This window comes from Dipodomys merriami, unplaced genomic scaffold, assembly GCF_024711535.1.
Source record: "Dipodomys merriami isolate MVZ:Mamm:240054 unplaced genomic scaffold, mDipMer1.0.p SCAF_48, whole genome shotgun sequence".
NCBI lineage: Eukaryota > Metazoa > Chordata > Mammalia > Rodentia > Heteromyidae > Dipodomys > Dipodomys merriami.
In genome coordinates this window covers 865,594-887,963 of record NW_027206046.1, presented here as the reverse complement: position 1 = coordinate 887,963, position 22,370 = coordinate 865,594, and the positions used below count along the sequence as shown (strand labels likewise).

At 46.4% G+C, this 22,370-nt stretch overlaps 1 protein-coding gene across 2 annotated transcripts in view; it reads left to right on the top strand.

Moving 5' to 3' along the window:
• Positions 1–22,370, top strand: part of Smad3 (SMAD family member 3) — a 117,237-nt gene that overhangs the window by 32,938 nt on the left and 61,929 nt on the right. Inside the window, exon 1 of one of the 2 annotated variants that reach the window (XM_069995074.1) lies at positions 20,813–20,865. The exons of the other annotated variant lie outside the window; for it this stretch is intronic. The gene's annotated coding sequence lies outside the window, so the exon portion shown is untranslated. Of the gene's footprint in view, positions 1–20,812; positions 20,866–22,370 lie in introns of those variants that run through there. 2 annotated transcript variants of the gene reach the window in all.

Sequence of the window (22,370 nt, the reverse complement as noted above, 5' to 3'; positions counted from 1 at the left end):
TGAGTAGAAAAAGCCAAGTGAGTATAAGACCCTAAGGTCAAGCCCAGTACTAGGGACTAGGGTGCACGAGTGTGCACGTACACACACACACACACACACAGAAGAGGAGGAGGAAGAGGGGAAGAAAGGAAGGAAGAAAATAAGCAAGCTAGCTGTCCTTTGCGGTTCCATGTTTTTGAACATCCAAAGTCGTCAGGGTGATGTGGGTAGAAGACAGATGAGGGACTCAGGTGGCAGAATGGCTCCTTAATGGGAACAGGGTTTCTCTTAGAGAACACTGATGAAACGTTTTAGAACAAGAATGAGCATTCTAAAACGAGACAGTAGTCTTGTTTTCTAAAACAAGACAGTAGCTCTTGTAGTGTACAGGATTGTGAATGAAGTAAAACACCACTGAGTTGTACATAATGAAATGACCCAAAATGAGCCAGGCTTAGTGGTACACTTCTATAATCCCAGCACTCAGGAGCGGAAGCTGGAGGATTATGAGTTGGAGTTTGAGATCCTGTCAGAAATGGTAAAGCCAGGAATTGGTGTCTCATGCTGGCTACTCAGGAGGCTGAGATCTGGAGGAACACAGTTTGGGTAGAAACATTTGTGAGAGCTCTTGGTTTCCAGTAGCAGTCCTGCCATGAAAAATGAAAGCTTAAAATGGTAGATTTTTACATTATGTGTGCTGTATCATGCTAAAACACTTGTGCTGGTGACAGACTTGGTTCCTGATGTGAGTGTTGCATAGGAGGGGGAGAGAGAGTTTTGCACTGAGGCTGAAAGGAGTTCTTCTTGCCCATTCAGATGGCATCAGGGATCAGGATTTTGATGTTAGCCAGCTTACTTTGCATTGGGAAAATCACAGTGGACAAAGTGGGCATTTAGTGTCTCTCTCTCTCTCTTTCTTCACCCTCACTGTCTCCCTCCTTCCTTCCCTCCCTCTCTGTCTCTCTGTCACTGTCTCTCTCTCCCTCTCTTCCTCCTCCCTTTCTCCCCTCCTTCCCTCGTGCTGGCCCTGGGACTTGAACTCAGGATGTAGGCTCTTTAGCTTTTTCACTAAGGTTGACCCTCTGCTTACTTGAGCCATACCTTCACTTCCAACTTTTTCCTGGTTAGTTGGAGATCAGAGTTGCATAGGTTTTCTTCCCTGGGCTGGCTTGGAAGGTTGATCTTCAGATTTCAGCCTTCTGAGTAGCTAGGATTACAGGCGTGAGCCACCGGCACCTGGCACGTTTTAGCTATCAGGTTGCTAGGTACATCCTGCTGCAAAGGTCAGCTGTGTATTTTTTTTTCTCCGTGAGATGCTGGGGATAGTGTCTGGCCCATGCTATAGTGGATCAAGCCTGGGATTAATGCTACAGCCTTCGGGATGTTTGGCAGAAAGTAGCCAAGTCTGGACTATGTATCTTTGTGTCTAGAACAATCAGTGGTGTGTAAATGTATACAGGGGGGATTTAAGGAGAACCCTTCATCTCTTCCCATTGCTTTTCTCTCTCTCTTTAAAATATTTATTATTAAAAAGGTGATATACAGAGGGGTTACAGTTACACAAGTCAGGTAACGACTACATTTCTTTTTTGGACAGTGTGATCCCTTCTGTATGCACAAATTGTATAGTTCATTTCAACATAGTGCCCAGTGAGTGTCTTTCGAATTGGGCATACTGGACACTTTGGGAAGGCTGCCTTCCAAGACTTAATTTGTGTTCAGTCTTCTTTCAGAGCCCCCAGCCCCCAGCACTGGGTAAATTAAACCGTAGTTTATGGGAATATTTATGTATAGGAGTCAATGAGCTGTTTCAGTGCTTGGATGTCAGAAAAAGGGTTCAAATTTAGCAGGTCCCTGTGGCTCTTCGTTCTGGCCCCTAGCAGAATGACCCATGTGCTGTCTCCACTGCAGCTCCAGCACCCTGTTCTGGAGGATTCATTCTACCTGCATCACCTTGACACACCTGAAGGCTCAGGTGCAAGGAGCTACCACAGTGGCAAAGACAATCAATAGTGCAGGGTATGGCAGCTCACGCCTGTAATCCTAGCTTGCTCGGGAGGCTGAGATCTGCGAATCAAGGTTAAAAGCCAGCCTAGGCAAGAAAGGCTATGAGACTCTCATCTGCAGTCAACAAGCAAAAAACTGGATGTTGAGAAGTGGCTCAAGGGGTAGAGCTCCAACCTTGAGCCAAAAAAAAAAAGTCAAGTGAGAATACAAGGTTCTGAGTTCAAGCTCTAGCACGGGTGCATGCAAGCACACACAAGCACGTGAAAACATGCACATGCACACATACGATGGTAGTGATGGTGATAGCATTTTCGGAGACTGAATCATTGTTGAATTAAGTGTATTTAATTATGTCACATAAAATCTCGGAATTTCAGAAAGGAAGATCCAGGGATTGAGGGGTGACAAATCCCTGATTTTATGAGCCCTGTCAAGAAAGTGGCCTCTGTTTTCCAAGCTTGGCCTCATGTGTGTGAGTGGCATCACCAGCTGCTCCAGCCCATGAGCTGGCATGAGATGATGGACATTATTTATTAGTTTCCAGGCTCTTTTTACTGTGCCAGTACCAGAGTTTGAACTCAGGGCCTGAATGTTGTCCCTTAGCTTTTTCCCGCTCAAGACTGGTGCTCTACTTCTGGAGTCACATTTTCACTTCTAATTTTTTGTTAGCTAATTACAGATAGGAGTCTCTTAGATTTGTCTTCTCTAGCTGGCTTTGAATGGGGATCCTCAGATCTCATCCTCCTAAGTAGCTAGGATTACAGGTGTGAGCCACCAGGGTCCTGGCTTGCTGGGGCTATTATAGAAAACCAAGGAATAGATGAGATGGCCAGGATAATGAAGACCAATCACTTCCTCTTCCTGTTTGTGTGGAAGCTGTGGTTGGTGGAGTAGCATTTGCCTGTGTGTTCTGGGAACTTGGAGTCAGAACAGCCCATGTTTATTCAGCCATCAAATCAGCCGGGCTACGAGGTACCTGCTCCATTTCAGGTAGTTGGAGTAGAAACCTAGTTCTTGCCCTCCAGGAGTACATGGTGTAATTGTGTTTTCATGGGTCACCTAGAAGGTGATCACACCTCCAGTGTAGAAATTGACCTGCTGGATTCTACAGTCCCCAGGCCTTCTGGGTTTAGCTGCTGTGTGTGTGTGTGTGTATGTGTGTGTGTGTGTGTGTGTGTGTGTGTGTGTGTGTGTGTGTGTGTTGAGAAAAGCCACGAGAGTTGGGTGAGTCAGATTTAACCACTGTTTTTTTCCCCTTTTTGAAAGTTGTTATGTTCACACATTCAGCAGTCAGGTGCTGGCTCAGAAATGTGTGAAAACCACTTAAAATGTGCAAAATGCCGCCCTTTTCAAAGGCGATATGCCACTTTCTCTGGAGCAATGGCTGCTGTCAACAGGTGAATTCTGAAGCTCTCGGTGGTCCGCTCACTTAGGAGCAGGAAGACCTGGTGTGGGCTGGTATGAGGGCTTGAACTCATGGCCTGGGTACTGTTGATTAGCTTTTCCACTCAAAGCCAGTATTCTACCACTTAAATCACAGCTTCACTTCTGTTTTTTTTTTTTTTTTTTGTTTTTGCTGGTTAATGGGAGAGGAGAGTCTCATGGATTTTCCTGCCCAGGCTGGTTTCAAACTGGGATCTTCAGATCTCAGCCTCCTAAGTGGCTAGAATTACAGGCATGAGCCTGTAATTCTCCGGGCAGGCTTTATCTTTCATTATAAGTCCATTTGTTCCTTCTTGAGAAGGTCAATTGGCTCCATTCCCAATGCTTTATACACACCTCTCACCACAATAGAGCTTGCCCTGCCCCTTCTGAACCGCTCTGCCTTTTAACCAGAATGGTTCCATGTCCTTTGCCCGGGCTGCCTGTTCCTTCAGCCCATCTCTTCTTTTCTCTGGCTGGTGCTGAGTCACTTCCTGGCCCAGGCACACAAGCTCAGGAAATGTTTTTGAAGGTATTGCTTTGGCCATTATCCATGAAGGTAACTTTGTGGGTGTCGTTCATCCACTCAACTCTTTTCCTTTACATGCTTCTGCACAAACGTGGAGGAGTAGGCAGAATTGGGAAGACTGTGTACTTACTTTAGCCTGTTCCTCTGGCTTTAAACCTGTGTGCGTGCATGCGTGTGTGCGTACGTGTGGAGGCTTGAACTCAGGGCCTGTGCTCTCACTTGGCTTTTTTGATTGAGGCTGATGCTTTGTCACTTGAAGCACGTCCCTACTTCCTTTCAATGACATAAGATCACAACAGAGAGACCCACCTGACTGTCTCCAGGCTATGGTAATGACGGAGAGCCTGGGATGGGTTGGTTTTGGAGATGAGCAGAATGCCGAGCAGAATGCCTAACAGACCTGAGTTATGAATGTTTGTGTACAGGCTGTGGGCACCAGTGACCTGACAGTGTGCTAGCTGTGAGTCAGGGTAAAGAGCTGGGTGTGCTATTGTTCTGGGAACCCCTGATTTCCACCTACCCTCCCCAGCTCCCACACTGGTGGGTCTGGGGTTGTCTGTGGGTGGAGCCAATATGGATACATGCTGTTTCTGGATACCTGGCTCATCAGAGATGAACCAATAAGGAGGGCTTCCTGCTTCTGTCTCTACTTCCAGGGCAGTGGGGGTCACCTTGACGTCACTTTGAGTGGATCTCTTCATTGGTGCTGCACTTCCATAAACACTTAGATTGATAGGCAAGCTGTATGTAGCATACAGGGTGGTAGTAGATTCACCTCAGAGAAGGCTGATGTTTGGGGGGGGGTGGCTGGAGGTGCTTGTACAACGGGGAGACAGGAAACCTGGAGGAAGAAAGAAAAGAGCCCAAGGTGGACAAGTATGTAACAGGCCCCATTTTTCAAAGCACCCGGCCTGCTGGGTTTGTTGTGGCAGTGTTCAAAGGCAGGAAGACAGATAAGATCAGACTTCAGGATTTTTTACTCCTGCTTTCCCCCCCCCAGAGCTTTATCCAGGGCAGCAGGGCAGGCCATGGGTAGCTTTGCAACTTCTGTAGGCTCTGCGTTTAAGATGATGCTTTGATACTTTCTCATGCTCAGAGTTTGATGAATGACTAGTGGTCCTGATTAGCAGCAAGCATGAGGTAAAGACGTGCAAATCCACACGACTGATCAGAGAAGAAAGGGATGGCTGGGTGCCATCCCTTCATGCCAATAATCCTAGTCTATAATCCTGTGATCTGAGGATCACAGTTCAAAGCCAACCTGGGGCAGGCAGATCCACGAGCTTAGTCACCAAGAAGCTGGAAGTAGAAGTGTGGCTCGAGCGGTAGAGTGCCAGTCTTACACAAAAGGCCAAGTAAAAACTCAAGGCCCTGAGTTCCAGCCCCAGTGCCAGGCCCACCAAAAAGGAGCAAGGTGCTAGAAAGAAAAGCCTGCCCTTCAGGAATGTCAGGGTGAGAGAGGTGTATGGATGGCAGAAAGGTACCCCTCTCCTCTGTCCCCAGGAGGACGCAGTGCATTCTTCCTCCAGCTGATTTCCCACCGATCGTGCCTGTTGTGGCAGGTGGCCCAGGACAGATGACTTTGGCAAGGGGCTTGGTACAAGTGGCCAAGTTTACACTGGATGGCTGCAGGCCTGCTATCTCATTATCTTGTTTCCTTGATGGTCGTCTCAGAAGAAAGTACTTCCTCTGTGGCTCTACCACCTCCCCTGCCTTCTCAGAGGCCTTGGCCTAGATGAACTCACAGTCGGTGTCACATGGGCTAGTGCCTTTCTCTGAAGAGCTGAGGCTTGCCAGGTCTCCCTGGGATGCCTGTGAGGTTGTCCTGGGGCCTAGTTCTGTGTGTATGTGTGTGTGTGTGTGTGTGTGACAGAGAGAGAGAAAGAGAGAGAGAGAGAAAGAGAGAGAGAGAGAGAGAGAGAGAGAGAGAGAGAGAGAGAGAGAGAGAGAGAGAGAGCCCTTAGGGCTTGAGCCCAGGGCCTAGGCTCTGTACCTGATCATTTTTGCTCAGAGTTAGCAGTCTACCACTTAAGCCACAGCAGCATTTTCAGCTTTTTGGGGGGAGGGGGCTAGTTAATTGGAGATAAGCATCTCATGGATTTTACTTACTCCCCAGGCTGGCTGTGAATCATGATCCTCCTATCTCAGCCTCCTAAATAGCTAGGATTATAGGCATGAACTACTTACTGGCCTTGCTGGGGGCCCCAAAGGACATGTGGTCCCCTGTGCAGACTCTTCTGAGAGTTTGATCTTGAGGGCATCTTGGTAACTACTTTCCTGGTGTTTCCAAACTATCTCTCAGTCTCAAAGCTGCCCAAGCAAGAGGTTTCACTGTCAGGACGACCCATTATGATGAGCTCTTCAGCCAAGACGGCATAGAAACTGCCATGGTCTACAGTTTTAGTCTCAGCTGTGCTGTGTGACTTTGGGCAAGACATTTGATTTTTTTTTGGGGGGAGCTCTATTTCTGCAAAGGATTGGACCATGTGTTCTCTGAATTGGCTGCTGTCCAGGGAAGGGTTCAGGAAGAACCTAACTCTGTTCCATGGGGTGGGGGTGGGGGAGTGTACTCACAGGTGACAGAAATTCTGGGACACTGAGAAGCAGCCAGGGTATGGCTGACTTGTGCAGGGCAATAGAGAAGCTTATGGGTGTCACTGTGAGCAGAGCTTGTGGCAATGGTGATAACTGTTAGTCATGGTGGCATCAGAACATGCTTCCTTTGCTGAATTTCTGTCTATTTGTCCGCCTTTGTCTCTGTGCCAGTACTGGGGCTTGAACTCATGGATTTATGCTCTTGCCTTAATTTTTTTGCTCCAGGCTAGAAGTCTACCTCCTGAGTCACACTTCCATTTCGTACTGATGGTTAAGCGGAGATAAGAATCTCTTTAAATAGCCTGCCAGGATTGTCAGATCTCAGCCTCCTGACTAGCTTTTTTTTTTATGCTCAAGGCTGACACCCTTATCACTTGAGCCATACATCCATTTCCAGCTTTTTGGTGGTTAATTATAGATATGAGTTTCAGGGACTTTCCTGTCCAGGCTCACTTTGGACCATGATCCTCAGATCTCAGCCTCTGGAGTAGCGAGGATTATAGGCTAGAGCACCCGGCTACTGTCTACCTTTTGCATCTCTTCTGTATACGCTCTTGTGCCCAGGGCCCAGGACTGAGGAGTGCAGTAAATAGTTGAGGCATGAATCATGTGTGTAGGTGCTGAGATCACTCTGGGTCCAAGTTCCTTCCGGGTCTGTCCCCTCCTCCCCAGTCTCCATTGAGTAGCCCACTAAGCCCCGCCTCTTCTTGGCTCAACTCTTCTGGCATTAAGACTTAATCAGTCCCACATCTCAGTATTTGCAAGGTGACACTTGAAGTGATTACCTAATTCACACTAAGGTGTTAATGGTGCTAATGACATAGTGTTTATTACCCCAGGGGATGCAGAATGATGGTATCAGAACTATCATTCCGGGGTGGTTGAAAACCCTTCTAGAACTTCTTCCCAGTGAGTTGCAAGTAGAGTTCCTCTCCCGGATCTCCCTGTGTGCATGACCTGGCCTCTCACTGATTCCTGCCTTAATCATCTCCTCCCTCCAGCCCAGCATGAATGTTTACTGTGTGGCTTTTAGAAAGGAAGATCCTCAGTGATTCATGAGCTAGCTAATATCTCAGGTTGGAGGGGAGGGGTTGGGGAGGTAGTTGGTGGTCAGTCTTTAGGCCTTGGGTTTCCAGAGGCATGAAGAAGGGTGGAAACCTCATGTTTACGAGCCATGCTAGCTTGGGAGACCTCTGTCCAGCAGAAGGGCCTGGCGAGTATTTGGTGCTCAAGGCTAGTGCTCTACCACTTAAGCCACAGCTCCACTTTTGGCTTTTTGGTGGTTCTTTGGAGATCAGAGTCTCACAGTTTCCCGCCTGGGCTGCCTTTGAACTGTCATCGCCAGATCTTAGCCTCCTGAGTAGCTAGGATGACAGGCATGAGCCCCCAGCCCTGGGCTAAGCCCACATCCTGATGCAGCCTGTGGCTGTGTGCATGTGGGGGCAAGCAGACCAGCAAGTCGCTTCGAGGGGCAGCTTCTGCCTTAGCTGCCCAAGGCATGGTGGTTGTCCAGCCCTCACCTCCACCCTCTCTGAGCTCATGCCTCTTCTCTGTCCATTTTGGGAAAAAGACCATTTGGCTTCGTTTGAGAAAACTCTCCTATCTGATTTGTGTGGCATTGGGTGTGGATGGCAACAGCTTGTGGAAAACCAGTGGGTGTTTTTGGCCTAATGTATGTTTTTGGAAGGGTGCAAGGCCCCTGTGAAAACCACATTAGGCCTGGAAGGTTTCATTTTCTCACCTGGGAAGCTCAGCCTCCTTGCTCTCCAGGCCTGCTAGGTCTCCTAGACCTTGTCCCATTTCAGATCTGTTTTTGTAAATATTGGTGTCCATTCTGTGGGTTTGTTTTTCACTTTCTTCTTGGTGTCCCTTAAAGCCCGCTCCACTTTTTTTTTTTTTTTCTGAGACAGGGTCTTACTATGTAGGCCAGATTAGCTTCATCAATGCTGGAATTATAGGCATATACTACCATGCTAGCTCAAAGCTAGCACAGCCTTATGTAAGCCTTACCTCCATTTTTGGTGATTAATTGGAGGTAAGAGTCTCACAGACTTTCTTGCGCAGGCTGGCTTGTATATTTGGCTATTTTTATTGCTTGGTGATTTGAACACTCTCTTGGCTTATTAATTTGTAAAACATGATTTCCATTGTAAATTCTTTGTGTGCATGGGAATAATTTTCATGTGGGATCTTTGCCTGGAGTTTAAAAAAATGCTGGACTGGGAATGTGGCTTAGTGGTAGAGTGCTTGCCTAGCATGCATGAAGCCCTGGGTTTGATTCCTCAGTACCATATAAACAGAAAAAGCCAGAAATGGTGCTGTGGCTTAAGTGGTAGAGTGCTAGCCTTGAGCAAAAGAAGCTCAGGGACAGTGCCCAGGCCCTGAGTTTAAGCCCCAGGACTGGCAAAAAAAAAAAAAAAAAAAGGTTTGCAAAAGCAGGTTTTGAAACCTAGACTGTGTGTGTGTGTGTGTGTGTGTGTGTGTGTGTGTGTGTGTGTGTGTGTGTGTGTGTGTGTGTGTGTGTGTACAGGGCTTGTATTCAGGGCCTGGGCTGTGTGTGTGTGTGTGTGTGTGTGTGTGTGTGTGTATGTACAGGGCTTGTATTCAGGGCCTGGGCTGTGTGTGTGTGTGTGTGTGTGTGTGTGTGTGTGTGTGTGTGTGTGTGTATGTACAGGGCTTGTATTCAGGGCCTGGGCTGTGTGTGTGTGTGTGTGTGTGTGTGTGTACAGGGCTTGTATTCAGGGCCTGGGCTCTGCCATTACCTTTTTCTGTTCAGGTATAATACTCTACTACTTGAGCTACGCCTCTAGAATCTGGCTTTTTGCTAGTTACTTAGAGATGAGTCTCACAGACTTTCCTGCCCAGGCTGGCTTTGAATTGAGATCCTCTGATCCCAGCCTCCTAAATAGCTGGGATTACAGGTGTGAGCCACAGATGCTTGTTAATATTTTGTTGGGATTGAAGCTGGCTGTGTGCAAGTCTCTGGGACCATTGGGCCTCATGTAGAAGTGGGTGGGAGGCAGATGGGCGTTAGTGGCTCCCAAGAGCCTGAGTGTAATCCACACACATCTTCTGGTGACTAGACACCACCCTCTCCCCTAGGAATTGGCATGAAGCTGGATCTCCATGGGGGGTCTCCTTGGTGGCTTGCAGTGGGTGGAATGCTTGCTTTCTCAGTAGCGGGGAGAGATGTAAAAGTAGTGTTAGGAAAGCAAACCAAGAGCCATGTAATGATGAATACGCACGCACACACGCACGCACAGGGGAGGAAAAGCAAGAGGGGGGGGGAGAACCCAGGCTTAATAGACAGGCGATGAGTAGAATCCACTGGGCTGAGAAAGGCCCAGAAGTGAACTTCACATGACCCCTCGTGCTGCTGGCTGTTGCGACACCCCCTGTGTCCTTGTGAGCACTGCCAGCCGTGCAGTGATGTCAGCGGGCCAGCTTCACAGGAAGCAGGCATGCCATCAGCCTGGAGCTGTCAGCCCGCTCCACCCCACCGCCCAGGCCCTGCCGCCCGGGCTCCAGGCTGCGCAAAGCCTCTGCTCAGTGCCTGGATGGGGAGCAACTAACCAGGGCTTCTGGGAAAATACAATCCAAATCCCTGGCTGATCTGTTAGCTATGGTCCCTGTAGGGTCAAGACTGCCAAGAGGAATTGAGTGATATCTTTGAGGGTTCTTTGCAACAGCCAATAGCTTTCTTTCCTCCCTCCCTCCCTCCCTCCCTCCCTCCCTCCCTCCCTCCCTTCCTTCCTTCCTTCCTTCCTTGGCTAGTACTAGAGCTTGAACTCAAAGGCCTGAGTGTGTTGTCTCTTAGCTTGTTCAAAGCTAGTACTGTACCACTGGAACCATACCTTCACTTTCAACTTTTTGCTGGTTAACTAGAGATAAGAATCTCACAAACTTTACCTGCCCTGGGCTCGTTTCTAACTTCAATTCTTAGATCTCAACCTCCTAAGTAGCAAGGATTACAACTGGATGATGAACATGCATGCATACACACACACACACACACACACACACACACACACACACACACACACACAATGTACTTGTTTAAGGTGTAAAATACTGGAGCTGTGTTAGTTGTATAACCATTATCTATCTACATCATTAGAATGATCCGGTTTAATCATCTTATTTATTATCTACTTTTAGAACATCTTTTCCATCACAAAAGGATATTCAAGTCTCCATCCATCCCTTTGGCCCTGTCAGTTTAATCCACTTTCTGTGGCTTTGTCTCTTTGAGATGATTCATTGAACTGGAGGCAAACAATATGTGGCCTTTTGTGGCCACCTTTGGTATAAGGTTTTTGAGATGTATTCGTAGTGTAGATCAGTACTCCATTCTTTTTTATAGTTAAATAATATTCCACAATATGGCTCTTGCTTCTTATTTGGCCATTCTTCAGGTTATGGACATTTTGGATTTTTTTTTTTTTCTTTTTGAGAACAAGTACTGGAGCTTGAGTTCAGGATCTTTTGCTTGGCTTTTTCTTCTTAGGAAGGTTGGTATTCTTATCACAACTCCACTTCCAAAATGGACATTTTAGGTTTTTTGTTTTTTTGTTTTTTTTTTTTTTACTTTTTTGGTGTGAATATGTTGCTATGAACATTTGGCTTGTACTTTTTCTGTATAGACATATTTTCATTTATCTTGGGCACCCACCTAGGAGTAGAATTCGCATTTAATTTTTTGAGGAATCATCAAATTGTTTTTCAAAGTGGCTATGCTATTTCATGTTCCTGTTAGGAATGTTGGGGGTGAGGATGGGGGCTCAGTTCCTCTCCAGACTTGCTACTGACAGATACTTGTTATTGTCTGCCTTTTGATTGTAGCCAACCTAGTAGGTGTGAAGAGGAGACACATGGTAGTTTTGATTTGCATTTTCTTAATGGCTAATGAAATTGAGCATCATTTTGTATTTGCTTTTGGGAAATGTCTACAAATCCTTTGCCCCGTTTCCTTTGTGTCTTTCTGTTGTTGAGTTGTGAGAGTGCTTAGATGCAAGGTCCTTTTTAGATATCTGTTTTTGTAAATATCTGCATCCATTCTGTGGATTTGTTTTTCACTTTCTTCTTGGTGTCCCTTAAGACACTTTTTTTTTTTGAAACAGAATCTTGCTATGTAGTCCAGATTAGCTTCATAAGTGCTGGAATTACAGGAGTATACACCATGCTTGGCTGGGAAAGCATTTTTTAAAATTTTGATAAAACTTATTTTCACTTTTGTTATATCTAAGAAAACCAATACCTAGTCCAAAGTTACAGTGACCTTTTTCCCCCTCTGAGTTTTATAATTTGAGCCCTTACATTAGGTCTTTTGATTTTTTTCTTTAATTTTTATAAATATAAAGATAGAGGCCTAAGATCATCCTTTTACCTGTAGCAAGTATTCTTGATGCCTTGGTTGAAAATTAGCCTCAATGTGAGTTTATTTTCTGGACTCTCAATGCTATTTCATTGATTGTTATGTCTACACTTATGCCATTCTTTTTTTTTTGGTCAGCCGTGGGGCTTGAACTCCGGGCTTGGGTGCTGTCCCTGCGCTCTTCAGCTCAAGGCGAGTGCTCTACCGCTTGAGCCACAGTGCTACTTCTGGTTTTTTTCAAGCAGTTTTATTGGAGATAAGAGTCTCATGGACTTTCCTGCCCTGGCTGGCTTTGAACCACGATCCTCAGATCTCAGCCTCCTGAGTAGCTAGGATTACAGGCGTGAGCCACGGGCGCCCGGCCTACACTTCTGCCATTCTTAATTAATGTTCCATCCTGGGGCTTGATCTCAGTGGCTGGGTGCTGTCCCTGAACTTTTATTTTTTTTCTCAAGGCTGGCACCCTACCACTTGAGCCACAGCTCCACTTCCAGCTTTTTGCTGGCTACTTGGGGAATCTCACAGACTTTCCTGCTCCGGCTGGCTGTGAAGCACAACCCTCAGATCTCAGCCTTTTGAGTAGCTAGGATTACAGGTGTGAGCCACTGGTTGTTGGCGATGCTGTATGGTTTTTTTTATGAGTACTGTTTCTAGCAGGTCTGTGATGTGGACCAATGAAACACAGAAGAGAGGCGCATGTACACATATATACACACATGCATACATGCATACACAGAGGAAGAAAAACAAAAGGAAGAGGAAGAAAAAAAAACACTAAAAATCCCACACTTAATAGGCTGTTGAAGTTGTCCTGAGCAGAGGGACACCTAAAGGCAGGGAGAGGAAAGTGCTAGAACAGCAGGAGGCATTAAGCATCAGGAAACAAAAAAGCCCTGGGTGATGGGTCTGTACTAGGCATGCTGGACCAGTGGGGTAGATGACTTCTCAGCCCCCAGGAAGACAGCCAGCCAGCCTTCTCTTTCATGGTCATGGTTGTAAGAAAAATCTTGCGACAGGAAGTGCTGGCACACATCAGGTTTGGAAGTTTTAAGATCAGGAGGTGAGAAATACAGGGTTCATCTTGATAAAACTTGGAACTGGCTTGGAAAACCCCAGGCTCACTTCCTCCAGGAACCCACTCTGGACTGCTCCACCCTGTTCTCATTGCTTGCCTTCCTAGCCCCGAAGCCCAGACTGAAATGGCTGCAAAAATGGCAACAAAAATAACTAAATAAAATAAAATTCACAGGATTGATAGGTGCTAGTGGCTCATACCTGTCATCCTAGCTACTCAGAAGGATGAGATCTGAGGATTGCAGTTTGAAGCCAGCTCAGGCAGAAAAATTCTGAGATTTTTTTTTATCTCCAATTAACTACCAAATAAATACGCAAGTAAATAAATAAATAAATGCCAGAAGTGGAGCTGTGGCTGAAGTGGTAGAACATTAGCCTTGAGCAATAAAGCTCAGGGATAGGGCTCAGGCCCTGAGTTCAAGCCGCAGCACTGGCATATAAACAGCACAGCCTCCTAAAAGTCTTTAACGTGGAGGTGTGGCTCAAGTGGTAGAGCACCAGCTTCCACCACAAAAAAGCTCAAGGACAGTGTCCAGGCTGTGAATTCAGGCCCCAGTACCAGTATGCATGTGCACATACACAGCATTTATAGAGGACTCATGGAATAATAAGACACTGGGCAGGACATGCTCAGGTCTTCTGCACTCAAACCAGCTGTTTCCCCACCACACGGGCCTCATTTGTCCGATGATGACCCTGGAGTGGCCTGGCCCAGCATTGTTCCAGCTGCGGACTGTGAAGGCAGAAAAACCAGCAGGAACTCTAGACCTCGAAAAGTCCATTTTGCACAGGAAGAAACCACAAGGGCACTCAAAGCAGCGCCTACTCTCTACACAGAGCAACCACCCCGTTAGCTCATTAGGAAGTCACTAGAACCCCACGTGGGGCCAGCCTGACACTCTGTGGGTGTAAAGAATGTCCCTTCCTGCCAGAACCTTCCAAGCCGGTGGGGAAGAACCATGGCTGGTCCAGCTCTTCAAACTTCCTTTAACTTCTTCATCTGTTTTTGGCTTTAAAAGCCTGAAAGCATGATTCAACAACTGCTCGTTGCTTCTGTGATAACAGACAAACAAAACAAACAAAACAATGATTAGCTGGGTGTCAGTGGCTCTTAATCCTAGCCACTCAAGCAGCTGAAATCTGAGGATCCCAGTTGGACCCAGCTTAGGCAGGAAAGTTCATGAGACTCGAATTAACCAGCAAAAAACTGGAAGTGGGGCTGTGGCTCAAGCCTTGAGCAGAAAAAGCTAAAGGGAGAGCATGTAGCTCAGAGTTCAAGCCCTCAGACCAACACACACACACACACACACACACACAGACCAACACACACACACACACACACACACACACACACACACACACACACACACACACACACACACACACACACACACACACACACACACACACACACACACACACACACACACACACACACACACACACACACACACACACACACACACACCCCCAGCGCCACATGGAGATAATCATGGAGATATTTATAGTCAGACTCTCCAGTAATTGTCTTGGATCTATTCTCTTAAGTAGCTGGTGCTGGGCGCTGACCACATGCTTGACAGAACCACATGGATGGCAGAGTGGTAGCACCAGCTAATTAACACATGGGCTGGAGAGGTAATGGGCACCCACTGGGGAAGCAGATGGGGAGAGAGCCCCAGTAGGGGAGAAGGCTGAGGGGCATAAATGGAGCCTCTTCAGAGCATTACATGTAGGGCCAGATAGAGTGGGTCCGATGCCCTTTCTGCTAATGAGAGACCATAGTCTTTCCATTTGATTTCTAATTTGATTTCACCAAAAGCACTGAAAGGAATCTATTTCAAAAATGACTTTGTTGCCAGGAATGAATGGCTCATATCTCTAATCCTAGCTAATCAGGAGGCTGTGTGTGTGTGTGTGTGTGTGTGTGTGTGTGTGTGTGTGTGTGTGTGTGTGTGTGTGTGTGTGTGTGTGTGTGTGTGTTGGTGCTGGAGCCTGGGCACTGTCCCTTAAGCTTCTTTGTTCAAGGCTAGTGTTGTACCACTTGAATCGCAGCTCCACTTCTGGCTTTTTGCTGGTTAATTGGAAATAAGAGGGTCTTATAGGCTTTTCTGCCCAGGCTGGCTTTGATCTGCGATCCTCAGATCTCAGCTTCCTGAGTAGTTAGATTACAGGCATGAGCCACAAGCACTGGGTTCCCATTTTTTTTTTTTTTTTTGTTGGTTGTGGGGCCTGAACTCTGGGCCTGGGCGCTGTCCCCGAACTCTTTGGCTCAAGGCTAGCACTCTACCACTTGAGCCACAGTGCTTCTTCTGCTTATTTGGTGCTGAGGAATTGAACCCAGGGCCTCACGCATGCAAGGCAAGAACTCTACCATTGAGCTACCTTCCCAGCCCCACCATTGGTATTCTTAAATGAAATGTCCCAGGTCAGATTTCTCTATAATTTCAAAGGATAAAGACTTTGGGTTTAATGGGCTTCTTATATCTCACTTGGAATGAATTTTGAGGACTGCTCCCCCTATTTTGTTTATTGCTTCCATGGAGTGGAGAAAAAGATCGCCAGGGAGAGATTTAGGAACTCTTTAAGGTGACAGAGGGGACTGTCACCCTAGTGGCAGGTTTTCCTGTCCTTATAGAGTTGGGTAGGGTGTTCAGGAGAAGATTCTCATAGCCTACCATGTGGTGTCTAGAAGGATCTGTGAAGAACTTTGAGGTCCCTTTGTGTAGCAAAGTCTTTGGAGCTGGAGACCAGACATGGTTCTGAAGACCATGTCTGAGGAGAGGCCTGGCCCGTGTCTGTGGTTGAGATAGTCTCTGTCCATGGGGCAGAGTCAGAAGAGCCACATGGGTCCAGAAGGGCAGTTGGACTGGCCAAGAGGAAGGGACATGTCTATTCTTGGGGGAGGGGTTGGAAGGACCTCATTCTGTGGATGGACTTCATGTTGGAGGAGGGGACCTGGGCAGGGTTTGTTCATTTCTCCAGCTATAACCACCTCAGGACACAAGCCCCAGACCTTTCTTTGGAAGGTGTATCTTGCTGTTGCAAAAGGACCTCAGGTTTCCTTTCAGCCGCTGCACTCTGAACCCTTGATTTGGGGCAGGATGGACTGACATGTGTGGACACAATGAACTTGAGCCCCTGCCTCTCTCGGTCTCTGTAGTATATGCCCTGCTTCCTGTGTTGCCCCTCATGGGCCACAGCAGTTCGCTGGCCCTGGCCAGCTGAGCTCTGACTCACAGCTCGGCCTGCAGCCCAGCGGGGATTTCCATGTGGCCCAATGCTGTCTTCTCCTGTTTCCTGCCGGCCTGTGATGCAGGCCGGCTGCCAGCCAGTGGCCCAAGTCTCTGCCAGCTTGCCCTTGGATCTCGGGGGCACCTTGGTGTCTACCCCCCATGTATTCCTGGCAAGGTGTGTATGTGGCTGGCCAGGGCAGTCAGCTCTTAGGATAGACTGCTGATGACTGGATGGTGCCCAGGAGGATTTGTGGAGGAGAAGAGTTAGCTTAGGGGCAGTGCTGGGCCTGGAGAGTTAGACAAACCCAGATTGACCTCAAGCTGTCTCTTATCTGCTGATAAAAACATCTGTGAAGCAAAACACAGCAGCTTTTAGCCATTCCATTCCCATACTTCAGGGTATTACTTGATTTTTGTAAGTCTTTCTAAAACACCTAAAACCGGGTTTTAAGCTCAAGGTCCAGGAGTCCCAGGTCAGAGCTGGTCACAAACTCTCATATGCCAAATAAACAGACACGGTGCAGAGCGGAGAGAGAAGATTGATTACCCAGAAGCCAAGGGAAGACATCACTTCAATACATCCTCAGCCAATTTCAGGGGTTCAGGCATTGGCTTTAGGTTAAATGGTGAATTGAGGGCAGGGATGAGGAAGGTACACAGTGTTAAAAACAAGTCTCAAATCACAGATGAAGCCTGGCGGACCATTAGCTCAGTCTTTGTTCCTGGAGGAATTCCAGAGAAGTGATCACTTTATTACTGGAACGGACTAGGAACCAAGATGGTCTCCTGAGTTTCTGGCTGTTTCCCTCTTTAAGATGATATGAAGACAGTGCTTGTTTGAGGGGCAATTAGCCTTCCACACAAAATGGTTATCACTGCATCTCCTCTTTCCTTCTGGAAACAAGGTGATCGTAAAGGGACTCTCAGGAGAAAACAAGCTTAGATCAAAGGGCATAGATTCAGAGTTGAGGACTTTTAGTTAATTTATGGGACCCAGCAAAAGCATCTTTTAAGTTACCTCAGCCTCCAATTTTCAACAGGAGAGCGTTTTCATTAAAAGAACTTCCCCCTGCTGGGTATCGGTGGCTCATGCCTGTAATCCAAGTTACTCAGGAGCCTGAGATCTCAGGATTGTAGATTGAAGCTAGTCCAGGCAGCAAAGTCCATTCGACTCTTTTTTTCTTTTTTCTTTTTGGTTGTAGGGCTTAAACTCAGGACCTGGGAACTGTCCTGGAGCTCTTTTGTTCAAGGCTAGCGTTCTATCCCTCTGAGCCATAGCTTCCCTTCTGGTTTTTGAGTAGTTAATTGGAGATAAAAGTCTCATGGGGACTTTTCTGTGCTCCTCAGATCTCAGCCTCCTGAGTAGCTAGGATTACAGCTGTGAGCCACCAGCACCCAGCCCATGAAACTCTTACCCTCAATAAATGACCACAGTGCCAGAAGTAGAACTGTTGCTCAAGAGGTCATGAGCAAAAAAAAGCTTGGGGACAGTACTTAGGCCCTAAGTTCATGCTCTAGGACTGTACACCCCCCCAAAAAAACCCCATCTCCCTCCACCCCAAGACCTCTGCCTATTCATATAACTTTCTTCTAGAACTTTCCATGTCCTAGTACTATACCAGGCAGTCCACGAGTGTTGCCTTATTTAGTTCTTACCACTATATTTCTAGGCTGTGCTGTTTAGTATCAAGTCATTATTCCTCCCACCCCTAGTCTGGCTGTGTAAATTATAGATAATTAAATAATATGATTGTTAAATAAGAATGGTAGTTCAATAAGCTTCTTGGTTACATCAGCCGAATTTCAGGTGCTCTGGCAAGCCTGCGGCTCCCACAATGCACAGGGCAGAGGAACACTTTGTCTGTAGCTCAGGAAATTCTATTGGCCAGCACTGGTTTAAGGTCTACACATATGTCCCAATTTTATAGATGAAGAAACTGAGTCCCTGAAAGTCCTGTGGCTTGACCACTTCTAAGAAGGATCCAGTGAAACATATTCAGGTCATTCATCAGAAAAGTGAAGTTATTCTTTCCTTGATAGGAAAGAGAAGTTGATCTGTAGGCACCAGGAACTCTTTTGGTTAACCTGGGGTGCTATAGGTCATCGCTTTTGTTGTCCTCCGAACCCCCAGATATGGCGGCTGGATCTTTTTGTTTTCTTCCTGACTTGGGGAGCAGGCAAGCTAGGACTACCTTTCCTGCAGAATTCCCTTGGCCTCTTTCCTATGTGAAGATGTGTGGCTTTTAGTGATCTCTCTATATATATCTCTGTATCTCTGTCTCTCTGTCTCTCTTTCTCTCTTTCTGTCTCTGTCTCTCTGTCTCTCTGTCTCTCTCTGTCTCTCTCTCTCTCTTTCACCTTTGATTTAAGCCAAAAGAAGTCTCTAGTTTGGGAGCAAAAACTACCAAGGTCCAGAGAGGAGAGGGAGCTTTGAGGTTTATGCAGTTAATGAGGGGCCGAACTGGCTCTTCCACATTGGTTTTTGGGCTAGGGTTTATCTGACAATATTAGGGAGCGAGCAGGACTCTGGGCTTGTATGTAGCAGGGTTCAGTTTCTAGCTGTGCTGCTAGGACATTATGGGATGTAAGACAATGGCTGCAACTTTGAGTCTCTTTTGTTCTTCATCTCTAAAACAGGGATATCACATTGCATGAATTGCCTTTCAAGATTAAATTGAGAATGTTTCTGAGATTTTTGCACAAGTACTCCTTAAGGGTAGCTATTAATATTACTGTGCTATTGTCTCTGTCTCCCAGTCTAACCACCCAGTGCAGCTTGTGGGACCTGGTAGGTTTGCATAGAGTACCCCAATGTAGGGGGACTGGAGAAGGATGGATATTGTTCGTGATACTGTGTTTTTACTGCAAGCCTTGGCCTTCTTTCTCAACTGAAGGACTCTTAAATTCAAAGCAATGGCTCACCTGAGACAGTATCATAATTAGTACATTCTAGACTCTCTAAAAATTCAGGGAACAGAAGAAAAAAAATCATGTACCATGTTTTCCAACTTTTAGATACATTGTAGAATAAAACTGAAATGAATCACTGAAAATAGGTTCTTGTTGATTTTCCTGTCTGTCTATCTGTCTGGTGCTAGTACGGGGGCTTGGACATAGGGCTTGAGTGCTGTCCCTTAGCTTTTCCACTCAAGGTTAGCTTGGTATCACTTGAACCACAGCTCCCCTTCATGGCTTTTTGCTGGTTAATTTGACATGAGTCTCCCTTTTCTGCTTCAAACTTTGATCCTCAGATCTCAACCTCCTGAGTAGCTAGGATTACAGACATTAGTCTCCAAACATCTGGCATTGTTGATTTTATTAGAGGACCCGTGTTTCTTTGAGAGAGGCTAGCATTGGTAACAGTCCTGGGGTGCCAGGTGACCCTGTAGCATGTGCAGAGATCTCTGCGGTGAGAATTCACTTTATACCTAGGAGCAAGAGGGTCATCAGTCTTCATGAAAGAGCCTGGTGGTTTTAGAGATTATAAACTTACTGAGGTGAGAGACTGGATAGATAATTCATGGAAGTATTTTCAAAGAGAATAGGAAAAAGAGGAAAGGGTTTTTTGCTAGGCCTGATGCCAGGGGCTCATTCCTATCATCTTGGTTATTCAGGAGGCTCTGAGATCTGAGGATTGTGGTTTGAAGCTAGTCAGCCAGGGCAGGAAAGTTTATATGAGACTCTTATCTCTAGTTAGCCACCAAAAAGTGGAAAGTGGAGCTGTGGTTCAAGTGGTAAAGAACCAGCCTTAAGCAAAAGAGCTAAGGGAGAATGCCCAGGCCCTAAGTTTTAGCCTCAGTACTGGTATACACACAAATATGGGTAGGATTTTGCTTATCATGGATAAGTGAGAAATTTCATCCCAAAGACTGCTTTACTCAGTTGGACACTGGTAGCTTTCACCTATAATCCTAGCTACTCAGGATGCTAGGATCTAAAGATCACAGTTTGAAGACAGCCCAGACAGCAAAGTTCATTAGACTCTTATCTCCAATAACCCACTATAATGCCAGAAGTGGAGCTGTGGCTCAACTGGTATAAAATCTAGCCAGGAGCACAAAAAGCTCAGGAACAGTACCCAAAAGGATGCTTCAGTCCCCAATAGCACAGTTGACAAGAGCCTGTCTGGTGACAGACTAGAAGTTACACAGAGTTGAAGGCAAAGTGCCCAAGTGAGAGGACATTTGGAGAGCTTGGGAGCAAAGTCTGGTGGCTTAAGGATGACTTTGACTTAAAGGTGACTATCTCTGGGAAACCTGACCTGGACAACTCAGAAACTTCCTTTTGTGTGGTTGAAAGACAGGGCTGCTAGGCTTCCACTAGCAAGCAGAAGCTGAAGCACAAAACCAATCCACCAGGCCGTTCATCGAGCAGTGTGAGGTCATGGTCATATGCCACACATGATGTCTCACTCAACAGCAGGCCACACGCTCCACAATAGTCCTGTAAGATAATAATGGAGCTGAAAAAATTCCTATGGTCTCATGATGTCATAGACCACTGAAGGCACATTCCTATGGCCTAGTGATGTCATAGCCCACTTAGGGCAAGTTATTCTGGCCTAGTGACGTGATAGCCCACTTAGCCGGGCATGCTACCCACGTGTTTGGGATGATGGTGGTGTAAACAGACCTACTTTGCTGCCGATGGTATAAAAGTATAGCGTGTATAATTAAGTACAAAATATAATAATTATGGTAATAAGGGACTGTTAACTGGTTTATGCATTCACTGCACTGTGCTTTTTCATTGTTATTTTAGAGCTAACTCCTTAACCATTCAGAAACCTCAGCTGGGCACCAGTGGCTCACACCTGTAATCCCAGCTATTCAAGAGGTGAGATCTGAGGACCACAGTTCAAAGCCAGCCTAAGCAGACTCTTATCTCCAATTAACCATCAAAAAAAAAAAAAGCTAGAAATGGAGGTATGGTTCAAGTGGTAGAGGGTCAGCCTTGAATCAACAAAAAAGCTAAAGGACAGTGCCCAGGCCCTTGAGTTCAAACCCCAGTACAAGCACCAACAAAAATAAAAATAGGTTAAAAATCCTATTGAACCTCATTTTGTGAAGCTCAGGATGGGTTGCTGGCTCCCACAAAGCAGCAGAAGCTGAAGCTTTAATCAGGCCACAGCCATGTTCATTGAAAAGTACCTAGACTCAAGAAGCTTGCTGTAAAACCATCTGTAGCCTCCCACTTCTGTCCTTACCCACACATATTGCCCTGTCTTCGTGTGACTTGAACCACTTCTGCCTTGTTGATGGCTAACTGGAGATAAAAGTCCCTCAGATTTTTGTCCTTGAGCCTCAGTTATCCTCAGATTTCAACCTCTTTAGTAACTAGGATTACAGGATTGAGCCACCAGCTCCCAGCTATCATTGCGTTGTTTTCTATTGAACTTCATTTCTTCTTGTGTTAGTTTGCTCATCATGTTCCTCGAGCAATACTCAGTATCCTATGTATGTGTATGTGTGTCTACCATCTAGGGGCGTATATGTGCTGTTTACACATGAAATCACCTAACCACACAGTGTTAGAACTTATCCTCTTGTTTAAGTGCCACATTTTATATGGCTGTGTCCCGTGGGACCCTCCTGGGAGTCAGAGTCAGTGGGTAGGATACATTGGAGTAAATGTAGAGAGTGGTTCTGTCCTGATGGTCACATGTTCCCAATGGGTGTCCTGAGCCCTGTCCCTGAGCTTCACCATCCCAGTTGGTGGCTGGTACTGTACCAGCTACTATGTAACTCCCTGTGCTTTAGCCTCAAGGCTTGCTCTGCCTGCCACCTAGATCTTCCTGTAGAGGTTAGTTTCTGCTTGGTGCATGTACACAGAGCATATGTGAGGTGGTATTGGATGTCTCTGCCTAGATCTACTATGTCGTATGAGGGAGATGACCCTAAAGGGAGCTTGTTTTCCCCTTCTCCGATCCTGGTGAATGCAAACACCCATGTTCTTGTCCCTGGGCTGTGCCAGGCCATCAGCCTACAATCTGGCCTCGCTCCTGTTCTCCTAGTTACTGCAAGATGACAGCTCGTGGACTTAAATCCCCCATTTCTCAGCCTCCTTGGGCTTTTTTTTTTTTTTTTTTTCACTTTCATAGTTCAACAGAGACATCTGTGATGGCTTGCATCCAGAGTGTGTGGTATTTATTTTT